We start from the raw sequence: 15,511 nt of genomic DNA, 5'->3' as shown, positions 1-15,511 counted from the left end.
CTCACCTACACAATTTAGACAAACAAGTATTACATATAACCCAAATTTTAATGGCTAATCGGGTCAGTATTTATGTTGACTCCAGCCAGTCTTAGTCGGGGCGAGCAATGAAGAAAGGTTTATATATATATGTAGTCTTTATTGTTGAAATCCTTATCAGAAAGTATGTATGTTTGCTGACTTTAAAATATTCCACGAAAACGATATGTTACCTACCAAGCTGTATTTTGATTGAGTTGATCACACATAAATAATAGAAAGGTGATATACTTCCAGATGGAGCTTACAAGGAAATCAATGGGTTTCATAAAACATATGAAAAACAGATTCCAAAAAAAGATGAAAAGCATGCAAGAAACAGCATAAATACACTCTGCTAATTATATAATGTTTTGTCCACTTGCGATGTATTTCCTGCCTAGTATGATGGGGTAAGCTGGTAATAAGCCTTGAACCCGAAAGCTTTCGGTGAGAGAGTTTTGTCATTCATATCGTTCAGACAGACACCACACGCTATATTAGGCCTTTCCAGTACGACCTTTAGGAATCCCGCTATGTGTGTGTGTTTTGTGTGTCTGTGTGTGTGTGTGTGTGTGTGTGTTGTTTTTGGTATTGAATAAGGATTTTGAGAACCATCACCCAGAAGATAACGCACTTGAGAGAACCGAAGACAGTAGATGGTGTAACATATCCTGTGTTGCAATTTGATATCACAGTAAACTTTCTTATCATTTCCTGTTTACCCGCTTTGTATTGTTTAATAGTTGACATGGATTATAAAAGTCTAACAAATTGCATCAGCATATGACCAGTTATTTACCACTGAAATACATTGAGGAGACAAAGCAGTATGTTATTGTCACCTCCCTAGTGTTAAGAGACTGTGAAACATTACAAATTGGTGTGAATAAGATTACGCCTTCTAAGTTTACTAGCATAAAAGAAAGAAAAAGAAAAAAATTAAAACAGTATGCTTTTTTCTCTACCTGGTCCCTGATCTCGCCTGGTCATGTTCGCTTTCCTATTTAATGCATGACACCAGTGCACATCATTACACTGGTCGAATGTACATATTAGGCCATGGGATTGTAGTTTTGGCAGATTATGAGCTTCTAGATAAAATTCTATTTCAAAATTTATACACGTCCTTCGGCATAATTAAGTATATCTCTAAATACAACAACTAATATTTATTTTCGAGCCGAATCAACTGAATAACTGAACAGGTATATATGTATGTAAGTGTGTGCGTTACAAGTAAAAAAGGACCACTCAGCCACCTACGTCAATGCGTAGCTGCATACTTTACCACTAGGTAGAATGATAATAATAATAATAATAATAATAACAATGATAATAACAATAACAATAATAATAAAAAACATACTACATTGGTTGTGATGGTAGGCTGCGTCTAATGGATGAAATGGCATGCGTCAAGGAACATAAAGTCGAAGTACAGTCTGACATAGTAAAATCGCGCACCTCGACGTTAAATTCCACGATAAGGTCCAGTGACATGACCAATGTAACAAGTCACATCATTGCAACCGAAAAACCTCAACGCGTTTTGTTTACGAGATAGAGAGAGAGATAAACAGGGTAATTACCTTCAATATATTTCATTTGTTCTTAATTAACAGTCATTTCAAAATATCCAGAAGACATATAAACACTTATGTAACCTACATCAAAACACTGACACCTAATCGATTACATCATAGTACACCAGAGGGAGGTAGAATGTGTCCTTCATATATAGTGATGAACAGTGCTGAGTGCCCCACAAACCACCATCGTCTTGTCAGATGCAAGCTCGACTGCCACTTCAAGCCCAGGCCCAAACAACAAGTAGGTAGCCCGAAAAGGAAGGTCCAGATCAAAAACCTGTTGTCTGAAGACGTCAAGACAGATTTTCAAGAGAGCCTTCAGTCTATGCGTAAATAACTTAATTGTCGGCCAGATCCACCTCCGGAAGAGATGTGGAATCATATCAAGGCTGCCATTCTGCAAACCTCAAATATGCAGCTCCCTCCACGATTGACAAAGAAATAGACAACAGACTGGCCATGGCAAACAGCGCTTTCGACAGTCTCTATAAACTAATCTAACAAAACGCCAGTCTCAAGAGAGATACAACGATCATCGTTCACAGAGCTGTCGTACTAAGCACCCTCCTACATGGCGCAGAATGCTGGGTCACTCACGGGCGCTACCTCCGCCTCCTTGAACGCTTCCATCAGCGCTGAATCTGCACCATCCTCAAGATCCACTGGAGTGACTTCTTCACCAACACTGAAGTCCTCAAACAAGCAGGGATCACCAGCGTTGAGGCCACGCTCATGAATGTACAGCTTGGCACGTGTCCAGGATGGAGGATCATCGCAGGTATGGTGAGCTCTCGACTGGCCTCCATTATAGACGGGCACATCGAAAGAGATATAAAAACACCTTGATAAAGACCGCCACCACTTGTGGCATCGATCACAGAATATGGACATCAGAAGCTGCTGACCGTGAATGCTGGTGACGTACAGTACACCTGGCCGCTGCCACTTTTGAACAAGACAGACGTGCCATTTTGGAGGAAAAAAATGTCGAAAAAAACCGGGAACCAATGGCAGCACCGACCACACCCCAGACGTTCCCTGCAGCCTCTGTGGACGGATGTGCCTGTCACGTATAGGGCTCGTCAGCCACAAGCGCGCGTGCAATAAATTTGAACATACCCCTTCCTAATTTTAGCAAGCAAAGTCAAGCCAACACTTTCATTTGTTCTTAATAAAAAGTCATTACAAAATATCCAGAAGACTTATTAAACAGGGTGATCTAAATCTTGGAACACCACCATTAAAGTATCGAAATGTGTGGTAAGTAATATGATACGACCTTTATTGGAAAATAATGTCTTACGACACTTGCAAAAAGTAAAAGAAAAGAGTGAAGAAAACAAGGTGAGTAAAAATTAACAAATAATTTATTCTCTTGGAAAAATAAGGTAAAAATAAGAAAAATAACTCGAATCCTGATGAAATCCAAAACGGTAGACGATGATGTCTATTGAACCCCTGAATCCTGAGGTATCAACAGTGTCTTGTTGAATCGCAGAAAATATTATTCCCGTTTTGAATTCTGCATAAATTTTAATAAATGTTCTTGTCGCATAATTAATTTAGAGCACCTGTATGTGCAAGGAAAACAATTACATGAAATCCAAATCATATGAAGACAATAAAATAAGCCTAATTGGCAGAAAACTGGTCACGACATAAAACAATTGATTTCTCAAGTGTTAAGGCACTACTAACTACTCTTTCTCCAAACACCAGTGATAAGACTAATACAAAGTAAAATACATGCCCGAATGAGGGATACTTGGTAATTTTTCTGAAACAAAAATAAAGTTTATGTATGAATAACATCACGTATTGTCAGGATGGACTTAACTGAATTCAATGATTTCTTACTCAGTGAGATAAAAGAAAATAAAAAGTAGCAAGTTACAAATACCCGTATCAAAGATTTTACTATTATTTTAGTTAAATTGTCCACATTGGAACTGCCTCTAGAAAACTTGTTGACGCACTCATTTTGGTGAAATGACACAATCTACTCAACAATTATTCTGCTAAATGATTCGTCAAATGACCGAATAGGATGCAGATGAGCGTTGGGTATTTTCTGATTGACAATTCCTACCATTTGACAAGTATGACAAGATCTGCAGTATTTACAAACATCACTTTTAAGTTTTGGTCAACAGAACTTATTTAACATATTGTGATCAGTCTTATAAATCCCTAAATGGCCAGCCCTTGGACTTTCAATGGTCAGACTATGTATTTTCCAGTCTGAATGATTTTGGAACTACAATAAATAACTGACCAATCATCACTATCAGGTACCTCGGGGTGTCTCCATTTTCTCACACAAATTCCATTTTTTGTGAAATAACAGACAGGCACATCAGTTGCTTCAGATTCACTAATGGCGTTTGAAAACAAACAGGAGTTCTCAGGATTAGAATATTCGTCGTTTGTTACGTGGATTAGAATAAAGTACATGAGTAGTTAAAAGAGGATCACTGTGATTAATATCCTATGATTGATCCAAAGAAGGAGTGAAAGTGACCTTATCGAAAGCCTGACAAATACACGTGTCAGCTAAAGGAATACTTTCCTGATCAGCAGCATTTTCAAGAACGTTGTTTGCCATAGCTCTAGTAACTGCACAAACTGGGTATAAATCAGGTAATTCGTTTTCAATAGACTCGAATGTCTGACCCAAACAAGGCTTGTCAGTTCCACGTGGATTAACCACAACCTAATCATCCAGTTAGGTCGTTGCCTAGTAATAAATTAGTGCCCTCAACATGTAAAGAAGACTGATCGGATTGTCACGGGTCCTGAGATTAAATCTAATGACAAATTTACGCTATGGAGAGGAACATTAAACAAAAACGCACTTTATTCCCTGAATAAGAACAACCTCAGTAGAAGAATATTTCTCTAAGTAAGAGAAATTACCTGATAATAAAAGACTCTGAGAAGCTTCTGTGTTCCTTACAAGTTTGATAGGGATAGGATTTGCTGAATAAACTGAGAGTGATATAGAACCCTGCAACATGAATCGTTCATATTTCTCCATAATAAAATCAGTCTGGGATTTTTAAGACCCAACATATGTATTGCTTTCAACTAATAACCCTGTGTGATGGATTCCTAACCAGACCACGGTCAACATTTTGCTGTAGTGACAGTGAATTGTACCAATACATAAACATTGTAACAATATAGTCAAATTATCCCTTGGCCATTTCATTATTTCAGCCATTTAATCAAACTGAGGAAAATGTTACTCTACTTCTATTCCTCTAAAAGGGTACACAACCTAATTTTCTTAGTGACTTCAAAACTTGCATTTGTATGTGAAGTGGGAACGTACATTTTACTTACCAGTTAAATTTCTCTTATTCTAAATTGATATTCACTCTCTACCTTCTCTCTTTGCATTTGTATTTGCAAATGTCTCTCTCTCCTCTTTCTCCGATTGTAACTGCATTTGCATCTGTTTCTCCTATTTATGTAACTGCATTTGTTCTTTCTATAACTGCATGTCTCTCTATTTCTTCCTTATCTAACTGCATTTGCATGTTTTTCTTTCTGTAAGTTCATTCGTATATGTTTCTCCTCTTTCTGTAATAACATTTGTTCTTTCTCTTTCTCCAATTGCAACTACATTCGCTTTTCTCCTTTATCGTTCTGAAATTCCTGCTTTCTTAACTCTAATTCCATCTTCCATTTTAATCTGAATATTTTGTCAGAGTCCGATACAGACTTACTGATCGAAACCCAAACACTGTTATCCAAAACATTTTTTCCACCAAATGCTAAACCAAAATGTTGTTTATCTCTAGCGTCATTAATGATGCCTTTGCCTCACAAAGATCATATTTTCTTGCAGGTTGAATCAATTCATCTTTTTTCAAAAACTTCTAACTGTTCCTGCATATGATCTGATAGAAAGATATCCACGTTTGATAACATTGTAGAAAAGCATGTTGATTTCACTAAAGATTTCTAAAATGTGAAGTAATACTTGAGTTTAAAAAAAAATCAAAACCATGAGGAATTTACATTTCAAAAAACAAAGTTTTCTGAAATGTTTTAGCCAAAATTCATATATTCCCGGGACGAGCAACCAATTTCTTTGTTACGCATCTAGGGTCTTACAAAACGTAAAAGAAAAGAGTGAAGACAACAAGCTTTGTAAAATTTAACAAATAATTTATTTCCCTAGGAAAACGAGGTTAAAATTAGAAAAAGAACTTACCGTTTTACGAATCATATCCAAAATTATTTGTTCTAATCTTCAAATTATTACTTGCATACTTAATATTTCATCATAGATTGTTGCTATGTTCATCTTCATTTTAATCCAATTACTTTTCAAGTTGTTTGTCTACCAACTAAATAGTGTGAGAATGGCACATAGGCCGTGTGATAATTTTGAAATAATTTGACGAAAACAATAGCGTGTGACAATACTTAAAGGGGAAATGACGGACAATAGTCCTAATTGATTATTTCCAAACGTTATTGTAAAAGACAACTGGAGATAACTTTCTTAGTCTTTTAGCTTGGACGGAGAAAGAGGGAAAAAAGATAGATACCGCTAATTGGGAAAAGAAATTGTAATTTCGAACATGTATATGAAGCATGTGTATTTCTTACATTACAAGTAGAAATACTAGCTAAATACCTATTAGAACCAATAATAATTTTCAGGCATTTTTTAAACAACTTTGGGTGACAAAAAACGACTTTTTCCATTGTGTTTTTTTTCTCTCCTAATGCCATTTAATATCGTTGTGTTTCTGTTAAATCGTCTTCTATGTTTGCCTCAATAAGTAAATAATCTTTCTCTTCCTCTCGCGTTTACTTTCATCATCCCAAAAATGTCCATTCGATTGTGTAGCCCGCCTACATATTTTCAAGCTATTTTGGTCTCATTCAGTTTCGTTTGCCAAGGTGGTTATTTTGGTGTTGTCTACGCCCACATAGTTTCGCTTTTACATTGTTCTTCTCTGATAACATTTCTTGCATGATTTTATTTGGTAGAATGTTCATCCTGTAATATGTCTGATATAGGTTCCAAATCATACGAGGTATTTGATGTTTGGCTTTCTTGTCCATAACTCACTGATTGCTAGTGGCCAGATTTATGTCATCCATTCCCACATATCCATGTGGAATGTTGTCGGTGGCATAAACAACTAATATACCATTTTTAAAAAAGAAAGCCGAATAAGTACGAGAACATTGGAATTTGTGTTTGCTTCTTTTGTGCACACAATGAAATTTCTTACCCCTTTCAGAACTCTGTGATATTACTTCAAGGTAACAATTTTGTTATCCTTTACAATAACATTAAAATTAATTTCTGGATCAAATTGTTGTTATATGAAGTTATTGCATTCTTAAAATTTAGTGTTATCTTATAGTCATACGACATTGTTCGTATTTGAAAATAACAGAGAATTCAATAGCATATTCTACTCGTTATGATATACTTTGCTCTTTCAACGGTCGATAAGTCATTTAACATCCATGGGTTTTGTCCATCCTGCCCAATTAATTTGATTCTGAAAAGAACATAGAAGATAACACTAATGTATGGTTTAGAAGATCAATTAACCTAAGATTAGTGCTGCATTAAATAAGAATTACATTCATATTTTTCGAACTTTGATAAGCAGCCACGATTTATATCACTCAACGAATTGACTGGGTAAAATATCTTAGAATGTTTATATAATGATATTTATTTTTTAAGAAGAAAACATGGCTGTTTCTACAGTGAAGATGAAATATACCCACTTCATATTGAAAATACGATAATCAGACAACTCGATGGCCTTCATAGTTAATACTGAATGTACCTACCATACACAGTTTTTGTATGGTGAAGATACAATATGTCCCAGTCTTTTGTTTTGGGAAGGTTATACATAAACATTCCTACTTCTCCTGGATCTTTATTTATTGACGATATAAATTTCTTGCACTCTCTGCATTTATGGCAAAGATATAATACACATTCTGCTTTCTGATTAGTGCAATAAATGTAATAATTGTGATATCATATAAATCTTGTGATATACGACTATATACATCCCATTCATTATTAACTAGATTTGGCAAATCTAAGTGTAAAGCATGCGCTTGCTCTGTTCTAGTAACTCTAACAATATTTTCTACAGATACATATTTTGCTTTATCTCAGAAACTTGTTAGGTCAAAACTGAGAACGAAAACAATTATTTGCATGCTTTTAATCTGCAAAACGTGTCTTCTTTAAAAACTGACAAAAACTTCTCTTAAAATAATGAATGCCATATTGAATCCGAAACAAATTTATTCACAAAACATAGACAAGCTCAGCTAGATCTTGATGGATATTTATGGTCAGAAAGTCTTGGTACATAACTACGCGTCTCTGGTTAGTAATTGTTTTTATAAGGATTATCCCCATTAACATTTATGTCAAACAGGTGGATAAATATCTAGAATACCTCTATACTTTCACGTAATTGCTAATGCCTGCAAATGAAAGTTTCTTTCTACCTATTCAGATAACTTAATATTCCTCAATACATTAATGCGATACCATTTAAAAAATTGTTTTGTCTATAGCCATTTATTTGAAAAGTACTAAAGCATTTTGTGCTCACATTAGTTATTGCATCATACAGTTACCCAATATGATTTTAGGTGTTATGAACAAAAGCTTCAATGAGAAAACAGAAATGTCACCGGAACAAACTTGCTCTCACCTACACAATTTAGACAAACAAGTATTACATATAACCCAAATTTTAATGGCTAATCGGGTCAGTATTTATGTTGACTCCAGCCAGTCTTAGTCGGGGCGAGCAATGAAGAAAGGTTTATATATATATGTAGTCTTTATTGTTGAAATCCTTATCAGAAAGTATGTATGTTTGCTGACTTTAAAATATTCCACGAAAACGATATGTTACCTACCAAGCTGTATTTTGATTGAGTTGACCACACATAAATAATAGAAAGGTGATATACTTCCAGATGGAGCTTACAAGGAAATCAATGGGTTTCATAAAACATATGAAAAACAGATTCCAAAAAAAGATGAAAAGCATGCAAGAAACAGCATAAATACACTCTGCTAATTATATAATGTTTTGTCCACTTGCGATGTATTTCCTGCCTAGTATGATGGGGTAAGCTGGTAATAAGCCTTGAACCCGAAAGCTTTCGGTGAGAGAGTTTTGTCATTCATATCGTTCAGACAGACACCACACGCTATATTAGGCCTTTCCAGTACGACCTTTAGGAATCCCGCTATGTGTGTGTGTTTTGTGTGTCTGTGTGTGTGTGTGTGTGTGTGTTGTTTTTGGTATTGAATAAGGATTTTGAGAACCATCACCCAGAAGATAACGCACTTGAGAGAACCGAAGACAGTAGATGGTGTAACATATCCTGTGTTGCAATTTGATATCACAGTAAACTTTCTTATCATTTCCTGTTTACCCGCTTTGTATTGTTTAATAGTTGACATGGATTATAAAAGTCTAACAAATTGCATCAGCATATGACCAGTTATTTACCACTGAAATACATTGAGGAGACAAAGCAGTATGTTATTGTCACCTCCCTAGTGTTAAGAGACTGTGAAACATTACACATTGGTGTGAATAAGATTACGCCTTCTAAGTTTACTAGCATAAAAGAAAGAAAAAGAAAAAAATTAAAACAGTATGCTTTTTTCTCTACCTGGTCCCTGATCTCGCCTGGTCATGTTCGCTTTCCTATTTAATGCATGACACCAGTGCACATCATTACACTGGTCGAATGTACATATTAGGCCATGGGATTGTAGTTTTGGCAGATTATGAGCTTCTAGATAAAATTCTATTTCAAAATTTATACACGTCCTTCGGCATAATTAAGTATATCTCTAAATACAACAACTAATATTTATTTTCGAGCCGAATCAACTGAATAACTGAACAGGTATATATGTATGTAAGTGTGTGCGTTACAAGTAAAAAAGGACCACTCAGCCACCTACGTCAATGCGTAGCTGCATACTTTACCACTAGGTAGAATGATAATAATAATAATAATAATAACAATGATAATAACAATAACAATAATAATAAAAAACATACTACATTGGTTGTGATGGTAGGCTGCGTCTAATGGATGAAATGGCATGCGTCAAGGAACATAAAGTCGAAGTACAGTCTGACATAGTAAAATCGCGCACCTCGACGTTAAATTCCACGATAAGGTCCAGTGACATGACCAATGTAACAAGTCACATCATTGCAACCGAAAAACCTCAACGCGTTTTGTTTACGAGATAGAGAGAGAGATAAACAGGGTAATTACCTTCAATATATTTCATTTGTTCTTGATTAACAGTCATTTCAAAATATCCAGAAGACATATAAACACTTATGTAACCTACATCAAAACACTGACACCTAATCGATTACATCATAGTACGCCAGAGGGAGGTAGAATGTGTCCTTCATATATAGTGATGAACAGTGCTGAGTGCCCCACAAACCACCATCGTCTTGTCAGATGCAAGCTCGACTGCCACTTCAAGCCCAGGCCCAAACAACAAGTAGGTAGCCCGAAAAGGAAGGTCCAGATCAAAAACCTGTTGTCTGAAGACGTCAAGACAGATTTTCAAGAGAGCCTTCAGTCTATGCGTAAATAACTTAATTGTCGGCCAGATCCACCTCCGGAAGAGATGTGGAATCATATCAAGGCTGCCATTCTGCAAACCTCAAATATGCAGCTCCCTCCACGATTGACAAAGAAATAGACAACAGACTGGCCATGGCAAACAGCGCTTTCGACAGTCTCTATAAACTAATCTAACAAAACGCCAGTCTCAAGAGAGATACAACGATCATCGTTCACAGAGCTGTCGTACTAAGCACCCTCCTACATGGCGCAGAATGCTGGGTCACTCACGGGCGCTACCTCCGCCTCCTTGAACGCTTCCATCAGCGCTGAATCTGCACCATCCTCAAGATCCACTGGAGTGACTTCTTCACCAACACTGAAGTCCTCAAACAAGCAGGGATCACCAGCGTTGAGGCCACGCTCATGAATGTACAGCTTGGCACGTGTCCAGGATGGAGGATCATCGCAGGTATGGTGAGCTCTCGACTGGCCTCCATTATAGACGGGCACATCGAAAGAGATATAAAAACACCTTGATAAAGACCGCCACCACTTGTGGCATCGATCACAGAATATGGACATCAGAAGCTGCTGACCGTGAATGCTGGTGACGTACAGTACACCTGGCCGCTGCCACTTTTGAACAAGACAGACGTGCCATTTTGGAGGAAAAAAATGTCGAAAAAAACCGGGAACCAATGGCAGCACCGACCACACCCCAGACGTTCCCTGCAGCCTCTGTGGACGGATGTGCCTGTCACGTATAGGGCTCGTCAGCCACAAGCGCGCGTGCAATAAATTTGAACATACCCCTTCCTAATTTTAGCAAGCAAAGTCAAGCCAACACTTTCATTTGTTCTTAATAAAAAGTCATTACAAAATATCCAGAAGACTTATTAAACAGGGTGATCTAAATCTTGGAACACCACCATTAAAGTATCGAAATGTGTGGTAAGTAATATGATACGACCTTTATTGGAAAATAATGTCTTACGACACTTGCAAAAAGTAAAAGAAAAGAGTGAAGAAAACAAGGTGAGTAAAAATTAACAAATAATTTATTCTCTTGGAAAAATAAGGTAAAAATAAGAAAAATAACTCGAATCCTGATGAAATCCAAAACGGTAGACGATGATGTCTATTGAACCCCTGAATCCTGAGGTATCAACAGTGTCTTGTTGAATCGCAGAAAATATTATTCCCGTTTTGAATTCTGCATAAATTTTAATAAATGTTCTTGTCGCATAATTAATTTAGAGCACCTGTATGTGCAAGGAAAACAATTACATGAAATCCAAATCATATGAAGACAATAAAATAAGCCTAATTGGCAGAAAACTGGTCACGACATAAAACAATTGATTTCTCAAGTGTTAAGGCACTACTAACTACTCTTTCTCCAAACACCAGTGATAAGACTAATACAAAGTAAAATACATGCCCGAATGAGGGATACTTGGTAATTTTTCTGAAACAAAAATAAAGTTTATGTATGAATAACATCACGTATTGTCAGGATGGACTTAACTGAATTCAATGATTTCTTACTCAGTGAGATAAAAGAAAATAAAAAGTAGCAAGTTACAAATACCCGTATCAAAGATTTTACTATTATTTTAGTTAAATTGTCCACATTGGAACTGCCTCTAGAAAACTTGTTGACGCACTCATTTTGGTGAAATGACACAATCTACTCAACAATTATTCTGCTAAATGATTCGTCAAATGACCGAATAGGATGCAGATGAGCGTTGGGTATTTTCTGATTGACAATTCCTACCATTTGACAAGTATGACAAGATCTGCAGTATTTACAAACATCACTTTTAAGTTTTGGTCAACAGAACTTATTTAACATATTGTGATCAGTCTTATAAATCCCTAAATGGCCAGCCCTTGGACTTTCAATGGTCAGACTATGTATTTTCCAGTCTGAATGATTTTGGAACTACAATAATTAACTGACCAATCATCACTATCAGGTACCTCGGGGTGTCTCCATTTTCTCACACAAATTCCATTTTTTGTGAAATAACAGACAGGCACATCAGTTGCTTCAGATTCACTAATGGCGTTTGAAAACAAACAGGAGTTCTCAGGATTAGAATATTCGTCGTTTGTTACGTGGATTAGAATAAAGTACATGAGTAGTTAAAAGAGGATCACTGTGATTAATATCCTATGATTGATCCAAAGAAGGAGTGAAAGTGACCTTATCGAAAGCCTGACAAATACACGTGTCAGCTAAAGGAATACTTTCCTGATCAGCAGCATTTTCAAGAACGTTGTTTGCCATAGCTCTAGTAACTGCACAAACTGGGTATAAATCAGGTAATTCGTTTTCAATAGACTCGAATGTCTGACCCAAACAAGGCTTGTCAGTTCCACGTGGATTAACCACAACCTAATCATCCAGTTAGGTCGTTGCCTAGTAATAAATTAGTGCCCTCAACATGTAAAGAAGACTGATCGGATTGTCACGGGTCCTGAGATTAAATCTAATGACAAATTTACGCTATGGAGAGGAACATTAAACAAAAACGCACTTTATTCCCTGAATAAGAACAACCTCAGTAGAAGAATATTTCTCTAAGTAAGAGAAATTACCTGATAATAAAAGACTCTGAGAAGCTTCTGTGTTCCTTACAAGTTTGATAGGGATAGGATTTGCTGAATAAACTGAGAGTGATATAGAACCCTGCAACATGAATCGTTCATATTTCTCCATAATAAAATCAGTCTGGGATTTTTAAGACCCAACATATGTATTGCTTTCAACTAATAACCCTGTGTGATGGATTCCTAACCAGACCACGGTCAACATTTTGCTGTAGTGACAGTGAATTGTACCAATACATAAACATTGTAACAATATAGTCAAATTATCCCTTGGCCATTTCATTATTTCAGCCATTTAATCAAACTGAGGAAAATGTTACTCTACTTCTATTCCTCTAAAAGGGTACACAACCTAATTTTCTTAGTGACTTCAAAACTTGCATTTGTATGTGAAGTGGGAACGTACATTTTACTTACCAGTTAAATTTCTCTTATTCTAAATTGATATTCACTCTCTACCTTCTCTCTTTGCATTTGTATTTGCAAATGTCTCTCTCTCCTCTTTCTCCGATTGTAACTGCATTTGCATCTGTTTCTCCTATTTATGTAACTGCATTTGTTCTTTCTATAACTGCATGTCTCTCTATTTCTTCCTTATCTAACTGCATTTGCATGTTTTTCTTTCTGTAAGTTCATTCGTATATGTTTCTCCTCTTTCTGTAATAACATTTGTTCTTTCTCTTTCTCCAATTGCAACTACATTCGCTTTTCTCCTTTATCGTTCTGAAATTCCTGCTTTCTTAACTCTAATTCCATCTTCCATTTTAATCTGAATATTTTGTCAGAGTCCGATACAGACTTACTGATCGAAACCCAAACACTGTTATCCAAAACATTTTTTCCACCAAATGCTAAACCAAAATGTTGTTTATCTCTAGCGTCATTAATGATGCCTTTGCCTCACAAAGATCATATTTTCTTGCAGGTTGAATCAATTCATCTTTTTTCAAAAACTTCTAACTGTTCCTGCATATGATCTGATAGAAAGATATCCACGTTTGATAACATTGTAGAAAAGCATGTTGATTTCACTAAAGATTTCTAAAATGTGAAGTAATACTTGAGTTTAAAAAAAAATCAAAACCATGAGGAATTTACATTTCAAAAAACAAAGTTTTCTGAAATGTTTTAGCCAAAATTCATATATTCCCGGGACGAGCAACCAATTTCTTTGTTACGCATCTAGGGTCTTACAAAACGTAAAAGAAAAGAGTGAAGACAACAAGCTTTGTAAAATTTAACAAATAATTTATTTCCCTAGAAAAACGAGGTTAAAATTAGAAAAAGAACTTACCGTTTTACGAATCATATCCAAAATTATTTGTTCTAATCTTCAAATTATTACTTGCATACTTAATATTTCATCATAGATTGTTGCTATGTTCATCTTCATTTTAATCCAATTACTTTTCAAGTTGTTTGTCTACCAACTAAATAGTGTGAGAATGGCACATAGGCCGTGTGATAATTTTGAAATAATTTGACGAAAACAATAGCGTGTGACAATACTTAAAGGGGAAATGACGGACAATAGTCCTAATTGATTATTTCCAAACGTTATTGTAAAAGACAACTGGAGATAACTTTCTTAGTCTTTTAGCTTGGACGGAGAAAGAGGGAAAAAAGATAGATACCGCTAATTGGGAAAAGAAATTGTAATTTCGAACATGTATATGAAGCATGTGTATTTCTTACATTACAAGTAGAAATACTAGCTAAATACCTATTAGAACCAATAATAATTTTCAGGCATTTTTTAAACATCTTTGGGTGACAAAAAACGACTTTTTCCATTGTGTTTTTTTTCTCTCCTAATGCCATTTAATATCGTTGTGTTTCTGTTAAATCGTCTTCTATGTTTGCCTCAATAAGTAAATAATCTTTCTCTTCCTCTCGCGTTTACTTTCATCATCCCAAAAATGTCCATTCGATTGTGTAGCCCGCCAACATATTTTCAAGCTATTTTGGTCTCATTCAGTTTCGTTTGCCAAGGTGGTTATTTTGGTGTTGTCTACGCCCACATAGTTTCGCTTTTACATTGTTCTTCTCTGATAACATTTCTTGCATGATTTTATTTGGTAGAATGTTCATCCTGTAATATGTCTGATATAGGTTCCAAATCATACGAGGTATTTGATGTTTGGCTTTCTTGTCCATAACTCACTGATTGCTAGTGGCCAGATTTATGTCATCCATTCCCACATATCCATGTGGAATGTTGTCGGTGGCATAAACAACTAATATACCATTTTTAAAAAAGAAAGCCGAATAAGTACGAGAACATTGGAATTTGTGTTTGCTTCTTTTGTGCACACAATGAAATTTCTTACCCCTTTCAGAACTCTGTGATATTACTTCAAGGTAACAATTTTGTTATCCTTTACAATAACATTAAAATTAATTTCTGGATCAAATTGTTGTTATATGAAGTTATTGCATTCTTAAAATTTAGTGTTATCTTATAGTCATACGACATTGTTCGTATTTGAAAATAACAGAGAATTCAATAGCATATTCTACTCGTTATGATATACTTTGCTCTTTCAACGGTCGATAAGTCATTTAACATCCATGGGTTTTGTCCATCCTGCCCAATTAATTTGATTCTGAAAAGAACATAGAAGATAACACTAATGTATGGTTTAGAA

The sequence above is a fragment of the Sinohyriopsis cumingii genome, unplaced genomic scaffold (assembly GCF_028554795.1).
Source record: "Sinohyriopsis cumingii isolate HCF-2022 unplaced genomic scaffold, ASM2855479v2 utg001356l, whole genome shotgun sequence".
NCBI classification, from domain to species: domain Eukaryota; kingdom Metazoa; phylum Mollusca; class Bivalvia; order Unionida; family Unionidae; genus Sinohyriopsis; species Sinohyriopsis cumingii.
The sequence above is the reverse complement of the archived record's forward strand: the minus strand, read 5'-3'. Positions refer to the sequence as shown.